The sequence below is a fragment of the Balaenoptera borealis genome (assembly GCF_965194805.1).
Source record: "Balaenoptera borealis genome assembly, chromosome: 3".
Classification (NCBI taxonomy): Eukaryota; Metazoa; Chordata; class Mammalia; order Artiodactyla; family Balaenopteridae; genus Balaenoptera; species Balaenoptera borealis.
This window is the reverse complement of record NC_138866.1, coordinates 145,523,317-145,536,001: the sequence shown is the minus strand read 5'-3', so window position 1 is coordinate 145,536,001 and position 12,685 is coordinate 145,523,317. Positions and strand designations below refer to the sequence as shown.

At 43.5% G+C, this 12,685-nt stretch overlaps 1 protein-coding gene and 1 long non-coding RNA gene across 7 annotated transcripts in view; one reads left to right on the top strand and one right to left on the bottom strand.

The window, feature by feature from the left end:
• The window catches only part of NTRK3 (neurotrophic receptor tyrosine kinase 3), a 370,144-nt gene that overhangs the window by 241,814 nt on the left and 115,645 nt on the right, over window positions 1-12,685 (top strand). The window lies entirely within an intron of this gene.
• Window positions 1-12,685, bottom strand: part of LOC309626342 — a 75,770-nt gene that overhangs the window by 13,527 nt on the left and 49,558 nt on the right. The gene's annotated exons all lie outside the window — the stretch shown is intronic.

Here is a 12,685-nt window from a genome sequence, read left to right as displayed (position 1 = left end):
AAATTGTTTAATCCTTACAAAAACCATAGGTGCTATTACTTCCCCCATTTGGTAGATGGGGAAACCGAGGCACTGGGGAGATTAAGTCATTTCCTGTAGTCTCAGAGCTAGGCAATGACAAAACTGTGGTACGACAGAGCCCACCACCCTCTCTTCCCCTCATCAATCCTTCTATGTTAAATCCACTTGTCATGTAAGTGTTATGGTCCCCATTTCACAGGTTGGGAAACTCAGACTCAGGGAAGTTAAGGAACTTGTCCAAGGTCACTCGCTGGTCAGTGATGGAGTCAGGATTCAAACTCAGGGATTTAGGAACATGCCTCTTGCCCTGGCCCAGGCTGTGTCCTCTCACGATTAGCTGACCTCCACTTCACCTGCACCCCACCTTCCGGGAGACTGAGGATGAGCTTGGAGATTGTCAGACAGATGCTGGCTTGGATGACCCATGGTGCCCACCATCGAGTCAGCAGAAGGGAGTCCCTTTCTAGCACTTTCACGGCTCCCATGTAGGTAGCCCCATCCTCACTCCTACCTCAGCAGGTCATCTAGAGCTTCAGATGCTTGGAAGGCAGGCCTCCCAGAGTGGGGTCCAAAATCGATGGGCAGTGGAGGGGATGCAACAGCTACACTGGGAGGAAGAGAATGAAAGTCCTTGGGGTCAAATTGGCTTCTTTCTTGGCCAAGTTTCCTTTTCTCCTGTCCCTGGTGGCTGTGTAGCTTAATTTGTCACCCAGGTTGTAGCCAGCCGGGCCTCTCACCAGGCACTGTGTTAGCTTCCGTCCCCAGACCTAGAATTGCTGGTGACACAGCAACTCTTCGCATTGGATTCTGCTAAGTCGGGTGGCCCTAATGCCACTGGTAATGAAGAAGTGTTGGGACTAACCTCCTAATGGCTCATTGATTGGTTGAATTATGCTCAGTGTAATTCTGAAAATAGATTTTAAATATGTGCTTGGGGATTTGTGGGGATTTGTTACTTAGGAGCGTTAACTCAGTTGTGGCTGGTTTGACAAAGATATCAACGCCAGTAACCTGGGTTGGGGCCATACTGTTTGTCTCGGGGAGACCCCCCAGGACCAGGACAGCTTGCCAGAGGGCAGAGCAGGCAGGTGTGGAAAGGTCCCCTTCCTTTCATACACAGCCCTTGGTAGGTCATCTGAGAAGGTCATCTGGTTGACCCAACCATTGCAAACCTCTCAGTGTGCCCAAGGTGGGGAGGAGATGCACATATATTCTAGATTCTCCCTTTTACTTCCTCTGAAGCCAGGGAGCACAGAAGTTACCCTCTTTATAATTCCAAGTTTTTGCATTTCTTAGAGCTGCCACTCAGGGGAAGAACCAAAGGGAAGCATTCTCAGAGGATCAGCTTTGCAGCCTCTTGGCATATTCCAGCATCGTCTGGTCTGCTTGGTATCTTTGAATCCCAGGCCTAAAGGGGGAGGTATATGAAGGGTTTCTGCTCAGGGCCTGGGCTTCTAATACCCATACATCTTTTTTTGGTGAATGCCAAATTAATTTGGAAACATTAGAAAAGCTACATGGAAACATTGTCAGTGAGAACCAATGACCCATCAAGAGGGAACAAGTTTAAAAAATGATGGTGCATCTATATAATGGAATATTATGTAGTCATTGAAAAGAATAAAGTAGATCAATATGTATTGATGTTAAAAAAAAAAAAGAAAAGCTAATGAAGGTCCCTCTGTGAGGAAGCAACCAGCCGCAGATGGGACACAGAGACTTCCCAACACACCTAAAATCACCTGCCTTATGTATTTCTTTCTCTCTAGCCTATCAAGGACCTAAAATGCCTTCCATTTTTGATTCAGGGTGGGTCCGAAACAAAAGAAGAATATCATAAATGAGCTTCCATGGGGCAAAATGGGAAGGTTCCGTAAGACCATATTTCTGAGGGGAAATTGGTCAACGGCCTTTTTTGCAGAGCTTTGATTCCACTGCACCATTGTAACCTCTGTCTGAAAAAGCTATATTTCCTGATACCTTTCCCTGGGGTAATTTATACCCAGCCCACTGTGAGAAAAAAACGTATCCTCAGGGAAGGGAGGAAGTAAAAAACAAAACCTGGAAGAAAAGAAAAAAAAACAACTTGCTGCTCTAATACAGAAATTACTGACGTTCTACATTATGAACTGGATTAATTTTTAATGACTGAGAAAGGAGTTGATTTATAATGCATCCTTCTCTGCTGCAGAGGCTGTCCCCAGCTAATAAATAAATGACAGGTCTCTTGTATTAAAAGTATCCGTCATTTCACATGCTGGAACGTAAAGGGTGAGAGGCACTGAGTGAGAGGCCCGTGGGAGCAGGCGTGCCCTGCTGGGCCCAGTTGGCCACAGCGGTTGGCCTAGTTCTGAAACTAGAGTGAAGCTCATTCCTTTCTCTTGGTCTCAGCAAAATGACCCAAATAGCTCCAGCTCTTGTGGTCCAGGAGAAAGTTCATAGGAAGAGGTGATGGAACGCTTAGGAATACTTAGCCATGCAAATTCAGATTCCTGGTCCTTAAGCAAAACTCTGTGTGGCTTCTCCCCACATGTGCTGACCACGTACCATGGGAGCTACGTGTTCAGTAGTTGGTCCTTTGTTGATGGTGATGTGACTCACAGCTCTTGTTCACCTCTCTTTGCTTCTTAATAAAATAAAATAAAATAAAATAAAATGACACCTAATATTTAACTCCAAAGTAGTATATGCTCATTGCAAATATTTTAGGAAAAATCTAGAAAAGTACAAAGAAGAAAATAGAAATTACCATCAATACTGTCCCGGTGATGAATCTATGAACACGTTGGTGCCCTGCCTTCCAGTGTTTTTTTTTCCCCTTTTTTTTTTTCTGCATTTATAACAAATCAGACAGACAGACATGCCTACGCCAATACATAGACGTGTAGTATGCAAAAATGAGATCACATTCTGCATACGGTCTTAGAATCTGAATTTGTTGTTTAACAGTACATCATTGGCCTTTATTTCATCTCATTAAAAATGATGCAGCTATTTTTAGTGGCTACATATGCGTGGCCAGGGCCCTTTTCACGTTGGTGCCCTTGTAGAGCTGGCAATCAGTCAATCAAAATGCACTGCTTTGTTCTCTATCACAATGCCAACTCCAGAGTAAAAACAGTGCAGGAGAAAAATTGAGGACAGAAGATGGTTTTTGCACAGAACTCATAACTATGGAGCAACTACTATGCTGTAGAGTCGCTGCCATGAGGCTGAGAGAGAGGAACAGAGTGGCGTGGGATCCAGGCATAAGGCGTGTATCGGAGACGCTGTCACAGAAACCTTACAAGGAAAGGGCCAGGTGTGCTCAGAGAGTGCCAGCTTGTTTAAATTAGGGGAGCAGAGGCTTGCCACGGAGGAGGGAGGGTTTGAGCTTCCTAGAAAGCTAAGGAGGATTTAGGTGGGCAGAGGTGGAAGGTCAGGCCCCTCCAGGCCACAGCAGCAGTAGCTGGATGCAGACAGGGGCCTTTGAAGGGGCAGGGATGGAGGTCATGGGTGACTGGAGAAGGGTCCCTGGGTAGAGGAAGCAGCCTGTTGACCTATTACATAGAACAGGTTTTTGTCCTGGCTATTGTAAATAGCGCTGCTATGAACACTGGGGTGCATGTGTTTTTTGGAATTATGGTTTTCTCTGGGTATATGCCCAGTAGTGGGATTGCTGGGTCGTATGGTAGTTCTTACATAGGATAGGTTTTTGAAACAGCAATGATGCATTTATTCACAGAATTTGCACTTAAATCGTTCCAATCTTTGTTTCCCACACTTGTCATTGTTATCAGTTTCTCCGAAGTAGGGAGTGACTTGAGAAGTAAAGAAACTACTCATTTTATCATCAAAAAGGTCAAACAAAGTAGGTGATGCTCTCTGAATCTAGGGACAGTTTCAAGCAGACACAGAAAGCCCCCTGTCCCAGAAAGGAGAGAGATGAAACAGTCACTGCATATACCTTTCGGCACAAGGAAGTTTATTTAGAAAATGACAGAGATTTAGCAGTTGCTGCCAGCAGGTTTGACTCCTTCTGATTTATTTATATTGTCTTCCTAGGCTTATAAAAATGGAAGTTTTTGCCTGGATTTTAAGACTAGCATTTCTGTCCTTCCACATATGAATTTATTTCTTGATTTGTTTTGTGCATTTCTAAACATACATAGACCAATGCTTTTTGCTTAAAAAAAAAACGAAATTCTCTGGAGCTGGTAAGAAGAGAAATCAGAGGCCGTGTTTCTGTGAAGGCTCAGCTCCTGTGTTGCAGGATGTTGTCAGGCAGAGTCCCAGAAGCATTCGTTCCTGAAGCACCTGGGAGAGCCTGTGTGTTTGCCATGTTGAAAAGTGGCAAAACCTGTGATCAAGTCATAGCTGGCCTTGGTTTTATAACTAGTCAATTGCAATATAATCCTCACTTACATTTTTGCTTTCAAATTTTGGACCCCAAATCATTCCAGGAATAGGACTTGGCTGAAAGCAAAATTTTTCCTTTCCTGTTCTTTCTCTTTCAACTTAACTTCCTGATAGAACAGAGAATTTTTTTTTTTAATCTAAAAAAGACCTAAGAGATCCATTAAGACCAGTCTCTTCATTCTACAGATGAGGAAACTGAGGGCCAGAGTCATAATTCTGTGAAATAAAGCCACAGGATTATTTGGAGGCAGGAGGGGGACTCGGTCTAATGGCTCTTCTCTCTTGATGTTTCTCACTTCTCCTGAGCCTATAAGTGGAAATGCAATCTTTTCATTTCCCCCACAGAAGTTGATTTTGTCTGGGTCATTTAATAAAGAGTGTCTGACAAAAGTGAACTGTCTGACTTAGGTGCAGTAATTGCTACAGAAATTGGTTTTAGTGACTTCGGGGAATTCTGCAGTTGAACCTAGAAGGCATCCTTATCAAGTACGGTTTGTTCCAACAATTCCACAGATTTTTAAAGCACCTCAAACATCACCATTTCTCTTTGGAGTGATTCTTTGTTATTTTAGTAAACTTTCAAGGGGTGCTGCCAAGCTGCCTCATTGGATTCCTGGTGAAATACAGTGTCACTATCTTAATATTTTCTCTAGTTTCTTGAAGTCAGGCACTGCTAAGCGTCCTTGCACATGATCTGAAATATCATTTGCACGCAATAGATCTTTTTGAGAAGACTGTCTGAGTTCCTAATGGCATTAAAGAGGAAGCCAACTTGCGGCTAGGCATCTATTTGATTCCCATGCAGCTTTCACATTACTTAATGCATCCATTCACAAAGGGAATTCGTTTCTACTCCTCAGCTTCTAAATGGCCTCACATGATTTGCAGTTGACAAACAGCACACTGGGATGCTTCTTTATTGTTTCTGTGGAAAGCTGGTTGTGTTAGCGTCACCAAGCGTATGGCTTTGTATCTTTAGGTATTCCATTGACAAACACTGGCTGATGGCCCACTGTGTGCAGAACCCATGCTAGGCAAGCACCATGTTTTCATTGCACATCTCCATTGCCTGGTTAAACTCTGACCCAAAGGAAGATGGTGTTCATGATTTTTAAGCATCCTATCACTCTAGAGTTGACAGTGGAATTTCAGAAGACCTTCATTCCTATAAGATAATGGTTCTCAAGGGTGGTCACCAGACCACCAGCATCAGCATCACCTGGAAACTTGTTAGACATACAAATCCTCGAGATATTTTTCCCCAGACCCACTGAATCAGAAACTCTGGGGGCAGAGCTCAGCGATTTGTGTTTAATAAGCCCTCCAAATGATTCTGATACACACCCAAGTTTGAGAAGCACTAAGTAAGATATTTATGGCTGCCTTTTTTCCTTCCATCTAAAATATTTGGGGCTTCCCTGGTGGTCCAGTGGTTAAGACTCTGCGCTTCCACTGCAGGGGACGAGGGTTTGATCCCTGGTTGGGAAACTAAGATCCTACATGCCATGCGGCATGGCCAAAGAAATAAATAAATAAAATAAAATAAAATAAAATATTTGAAGAAGTTGAGATGGGTTTTAATACAACTGTTGGCAGTATTTTAAAAATTTTTATTCATTGAGTAGACATTTATTGAGCATCTACTAAGTTCTGGATACTATATTGGGTGCTGAGAACACAAATAAGCAAACAAATAGGTCGTTTTGCTGTGGTTGTTTAGATATGAATGTGTAAAAACACTTTTCTGGGTAATAGTAATATAAACAAAAGACCCTCATCCCTTACCTTCACACCATCTGTGACTTCTGTGCTGTCCTAGGCCCCTCCAAATGGGGGACTTTGTCAAAGCTTGGGGTCAGAGTGTCATGACAGTGAGAAATGGTGTAAGCAAGGTGTGGGGAAGGATCAGGGATGGGGTAAGGATGCCGGCTTTGCATGTTATTTGGAAATAATAAGAATGCAAGTATGAAGATTTTGTATTTTAAACGGTGTTAAAATGTTTCTTTTATATCAAATCCACCAAGTCCTAGCAGCCATGTCAAAATGGCTGCATTGGATTGTCCCAATCCACTCAGGCGTCCATTGTTTTGTGGGTTTGAGGATGATGTAGAGATGGCAGGATAGGAGTTAGACAGCTGAATGTTGAATTCCTCAAAGAACAGTGGGTGCCTCTCCCTCATGGTCCCCCACGCCTTCCCACATGTAGGCTTCGATGGACATTGGAGTTTGGGCCTGCTGCTATGTCATCTCTCTAAGTCCCTATGGCAATAATCGGAGCACCTGCCTCATTAGGTCTTTCTGTGTATTAAATGATGGGACATATACAAACAGCTGCCTGCATTTAGAAAGCTATCACTAAACTCTAGCTATTAGGCTATTGGTACCATGATTACAGTCTGCCTTAGTTACACTAAAGAAGGAATTTGAAATGTCATTAGAACACTTCTGGCCTACCAGATCATCCCAGGAGTATTTACTTGGTCATGCAGATTTGGTTTGACATCATTGGCAAATCACACTTTCTCCTTGGTAGAGAAACGTGTCATGGGAAATGTCTCCCCTTGTCCAAGCCAGTGTCACATTACAGTGACATTGTTCAGTGACCGGCTGATAAGCCCACAGCCAGGACCTGTGTATCTCCAGTGCTGGCTTCTCCTCCAAGTTAACCCTGAACCATGACCCAGTCCCAGAACTTCACCTCCTTGCCAAGGTCAAGGAGGTGATTTTGCCAGGAAATATCAGATCAGTGAGAATGTAATTATGATTTCCAAAAGTTCAGAGAATATACCAATACAGTGAATGCCCCTTAAAGTATTGAATTTAGGTACATCTAACCTCTTCCTGTTAAATATGGAAATACATGCATTTTGTGAGTCCTTCATAGAATTAAGAGTAGAGCCACATTCTAATGAGTTCGCAGCTAAACTTTCTCAAATCCCTTTCTATTTTGATTTTTTAAAAGCCAGCCACGGACAGAGTTTTTTGTTGGTGAACGCTTACTGATGAGTAGGAATTATAGGCAGCAAGAGTTGAGAGGCCCCGGACAGAAGGAGCAGCACGTGCAAAGTTATAGAGACATGTTCTGGGGAGAGTCAGTAGTTCTGGGTGAGTGGGGTGAAGGGTGTGTGTCAGAAGCCAAGAGGTAATGGCCTGGGTGCCATGCTTGTTTATTTCAAACCATTTGAAGCTAATACTTGGGTACAGAAATATCCCCCAACAAGCTATGGATCAGAAAGGAACAAGAAGAACATTTGCAAAAAAAAAAAAATGGATTTTTTTTTTTCCTTTCTTGGGTAGTGTAAGGGTGACAATGTGTGTGATGGCATGAACTCTGAATTAAACATTGGCAAACCAGGTCTAGGTAACTACTATTAACCCACAGTACGGTATCAGGTGAGTGATTGAGACACACTAAGTTGTGTCTGTGAATGATACAGCCAGACCTGTTAACCAACCCAAGTTATTTGGGGTGGTGTGGGAGGTGGGTGAGTGGATGTGTATAAACCCTCACATTGCTAGACATATATTTTGCTCTTCTTTTGCTCTTACAGTTGCAAGTTCTGTTATTGGATCTTAGTGGACAAAAACAGAGTGTGTATCTTTTAAACTAAAACCCTCCTTATTCAATAAGTTTATTAAATTGCTTTTAGGAGTAAAATCTGTTAGCAATATATGCATATTTTCAACACATTCATCATTTAACATAAAAAAGAATAGTGGTTTTTTTTAACATCTTTATTGGAGTTTAATTGCTTTACAATGGTGTGTTAGTTTCTGCTGTATAACAAAGTGAATGAGCAAAAAAGAAATAGTTTCATTTTTCTCAACCTTTCCTTTTACTTCAGGAAAAAATATTTAAAAAGCTTGGAGAAAGAACTACCAATTTGTTTTACATAAAATTTTCTCCTTTCCCCAGGATATTCATACCTTAAATCTTGATCGGGGATCAGGGTGGTGGTTGGAGCTTTGAGAGCAAAGTAATGCAGAAAGCATAGATAAAGCACAGCATAGAGAAAGCATAGATAAAGCACAGAGCCGTGGACTTGGGGTTGTATTTTAGGGAGAGGAAGGGATGGGAGATGGAGACAGAGCGGAGCTTTTGGAAAGGGCTGCTGAATCCAAAGGTAGAAAGAGTTTGCAAAAGAAGGGTGGTGTCAGAGGCAGAAGCAGTAGACAGAGGTCGGGCCACCAGATTTGGGGAAGAGCTGGGTCCTAGAAACCTGCAGCGGAGGGATGAGGTGGGTCCCCCCATCGCAAGGATCAAGGGGGGACTGGTTGGGGGAAACAAACCAGAGAGCAGTGACAGGATGGTGAGAAAAGGACAAGGTGACCACATAACCTTGCCCTCTAGATTTGAATTGGCAAATCACATAACCAGAGAGCAGTGACAGGATGGTGAGAAAAGGACAATGTGACCACATAACCTTGCCCTCTAGATTTGGCAATTTGGGGCCAATTCCCATGCCTGATTGTTTGAAAGAGGATTTCTTCTTTCTATACCAGATGTTTTGGCTTGGATCGGTTTGGCCACCTGGAGGACAAAGGAGTCCACAATATCATTGGGAAGGAAAATCGTTCTATGGTGTGTTCTTTCCTGACTGGATCCGAGGAGGCTCTGAGAATAGGAGCAGAGGTGTCTTTTATAACATTAGTGATCACATGTCCTAGTAGAAAAATCTGGGCTTGAGTTCCAGCCTCAGCTCCAGTACCTACAAGCTGTGAATGCTTAAGTCATTTAACTTCTCATCTGCAAAATAGCACCTTGCAGCGTAGAGGTGCAAACCAGCAGCCCCAGGGCCACGTGCCACCCACAGAAGTGTGTTGTTTGGCCTCTGCAGAGCGTGTGGGTTTTTTTGCATTTGTTGCTAACAACTAAGACTTTGGAAAGTTCATATAACAATTCTGTTTATAGTTTCTCTTGAAACATGGAAGGGTCTGGCAACAGTGGCTTGCATTCCTGCATGGCAATTATTAGCTAGAACCTAGAGGCAGCAGGCTTTTCTAGACAGAGTGTGTTTTCTGCCTTTGGCCAGAGTCCCTTCACTCCCTGTTAGCTTACACCTGACTCTTGCCCTTCATTTACATTGCTCACCTGCTTTTTGTGGTCATTTTAGTCTGTGATTCTCCCCCCCGCCTTTTTAACGTAAATCATTTATTGAGGTATAAGCCAAGTGGGCAAATTATAAATGTACAGCTGTGTGAGTGCTGGTTACACCCATGTAACTAGCACCCCAGAAGCTGTCTCATGCCCCTTCGAGGGTAAGGCAATTGTCTTACCCTTTGTCTTTGTCAAGGGTAAGGCAATTGTCTTACCAATTGTCTGCCTTCTATCATACCATCCATTAGTTTCGCCTGATTTTCAACTTTATATGAATGGAATCACACACTGTGTATTCTTGTGAATACTACATTCATTGTGGTATGTATTAATAGTTGGAGTTAGTTTATTCCCACTGCCCTGTTCTATTCCATCATGTGAATATACCACAGTTCATTTATTCATCCTACTGTTGGCTGACATTTGAGTTCATTCTTTTTTTTTTTTTTTTTTTTTTTGCTATCCAAAATAATGTTGGGTGTGGACATTAAAATGCTAAAGCACATTTTTTGGCGAATATATATATATATATATATATACACACATACACATGTCCACACACGCACGTTTCCATTGGAGATGTACTTATGATTGAAATTACTGGCTCTGTGGTTATGTGCATGTTCAGTTATAATAAATTTTTAAAATAAGGATAAAGGAAATGTCTGCAAAGAGCTTGGCCCATAGTCATAGCTCCATAATTTGGAATGTTAGCTAATATTACCGTCATCATCATCATCAGAATTATCCTCATATTTTTAACGACACAGAGAATTAAACTCCTTGAATATGCCACTGGGCCTGAGGTTTCTCCCAGCCCTCTTAGCTATAAAGCCTCAAAAATTTATGGGCAATGACAACTTTTTTCCCAGTAGACTAACCCCTCTCCCTCGACTAGAGGGCCCTGTGAGGCAGGCAGAAAAGAACAGGAGTCTGTTCCCCTTTAGCTGAGTGTTGACAGCCCTCCACTTCGGTCCTACTTTATGTCTTTTCTGGGCCTAAGAAAGGGGCTGGTCTGCAAAGTCGGGGATATCTGAGCTGTTGCTAATGGAAGGGGCATCTTCCAGCAGGGAGAGCAAAGGGAGACGGTGCTCATGGAGGTGGATCTCATTTATTCCATTTCCCGGTAGTGGTCAAGATAATATTTCAGTAATTGATATGACTTTATGAATAATGGAGCATGGATCAAGGGGATTGGAGCATCTGTTTAATATGAAGAATTGCTGGGGACAGAGCCCTGATTCCTCCTCAGAATCCCTCTACTGCCACCAAGAACCTTGAGTGCCAGGAGACTGGGGTAAGGACCGGAAAACAGACTCACGTGCTGGAGGCAGAGAATTTAAAATGTGAAGTGCTTAAAAGTTACCGAGTTCCGTGTATACCAAATATATGTCCTCAGACATCTGCATTGGAATCACCCAGGAGCTTTTAGAAAACATTGGGTCCTGGACCCCATCCCAAGATCCTGGTTGGTAGTCTGAGTGTGGGCTGGCTAGCTTCTTAGGGATTCAGATACTGAGTCCATCTAATCTGTTGCTTTACAGACAAGAAACTGAAGCCTTGAGTGGTTAAGACACTTGTCCCAAGAGATTCTGTGACTTGGTGGCATTGGTATAATTAGAACCAGCTGCCCTACGTTCCTTTTTCACTGAAATTTCCTTCCTAACATCCTACACAAGGAACTTCTCCCAGAATCACCTCTCTTCCTCTCGCAGGTTCTGGAAGTATATTCCCTCTCGGTTAGTCTCAGAATTCTGCCTTTGTTTTTTCTCCTGGAGAGGCCCAACTCAAACTAATTTTAGCTTCTTTCTTTCAGGGGACACCTCCCTTCTGAATAGGAACCTCTTTCTTTCTAGTGTATTTTGGTTCCCTTGATTCTCTGCTTCTCTAGAGAGAAGTGGTCGAGTCATCCTAGTAGATAATTCCGTGGCAAATCGTCTCCTCCCGTGAAGCTGCAGAGCTACAGTTGTGAAGGAACATTTGCCTTCATAACCAAGGATGCCTGGAAGTGCAGCATTGTAAGGCAGAAGGATCCTTAGGTGTCCCATTCATCTACCCATTGGACAGATGGGGTCACTGAGGCATAGAGAGGTTGAGTGGCTTGCCCAAGAAATACAGCTGGTTTGTGTGTGGAAGAGAGAAAGAATTAGAACTCAGGTCTTCAGATTCCTCTGCCTAATCCTTGCCTTGATTCAAATGAGCACATCTTTAATGTGCTCATTAAGAATTTCACATATCTGGAAACAGGCTGAAGGCAGGAAAAAATCAGTTTCCTAAGTACGTGTCTTTGCTTGTTTCTCAGCAAAGAAAATCTTAGAAAATCTTAGTATTGAAGGAGATTTGAGAGATGTTTCTAAGCCTGGGTCTCCTTCACGTCCCTTGCAGGTGGTCATCCATCTCAATTCCTTCTTCTAGTGACCCAAACCTCCTCTTTCCACGGTGGTCCAGCCCATGTGCAGGGAGTTCTAGTCGTGAGAAAGGCCCCCTTGTCTTGGCCTAAGAATCAGCCTCCCGGGAATATGCTACCCGGACATCATTCTTCTGCCTGGAGACACTCAGCAAGCAGTGCCATGTTGAGAGCAAACCCTGGCTTTGACCTTGGGTTTTAGCCCTGCTCTGCCAACTACTAGTTGTGTGTCTCCGATAATCCCACTTCAGCTTTTTGAGCCTTGTCTGGAAAATGGGGGTAATGAAACCCCACGTCGGAAGAGTTATGATGACTATCACACCAACTATCATGCACAGCACCCACATGGTATAAGGCACATTCTAGCACCAAGCAGGCCCTTGACTCCCCGTGGCTCCTCCCGGTGATGGAGGGCTGGGGCCGTGTCTCCCTCTTTTCGTACCAAAGCTCCACACATCCTTCCGTTGCTTCTCATGTGGCCCCAGTTGCAGTGCTCCACGTGCTTTTTGGCAGTTTTCACATGTGTTTCTCAGCTAAGCAGACTCTCCCAAGATGAGCCTTGGTCACTTTTCCATGCATGAGGAAGGGAGTGTGAAATTTACCCATGGCGTAGCTTCCTGTCTCTAAGGCGGTGCTGTATTCTGGAATCCACAGTTTGGGGACCGTCTGCATTGGGCTGTGCAGGTGTGAGTCTGTGTGTGCGCGTGTGTGCAGAAATCCAACTGTGTCTCCGCCTGTGTCTCTCCGAGAGTGTGCATGTG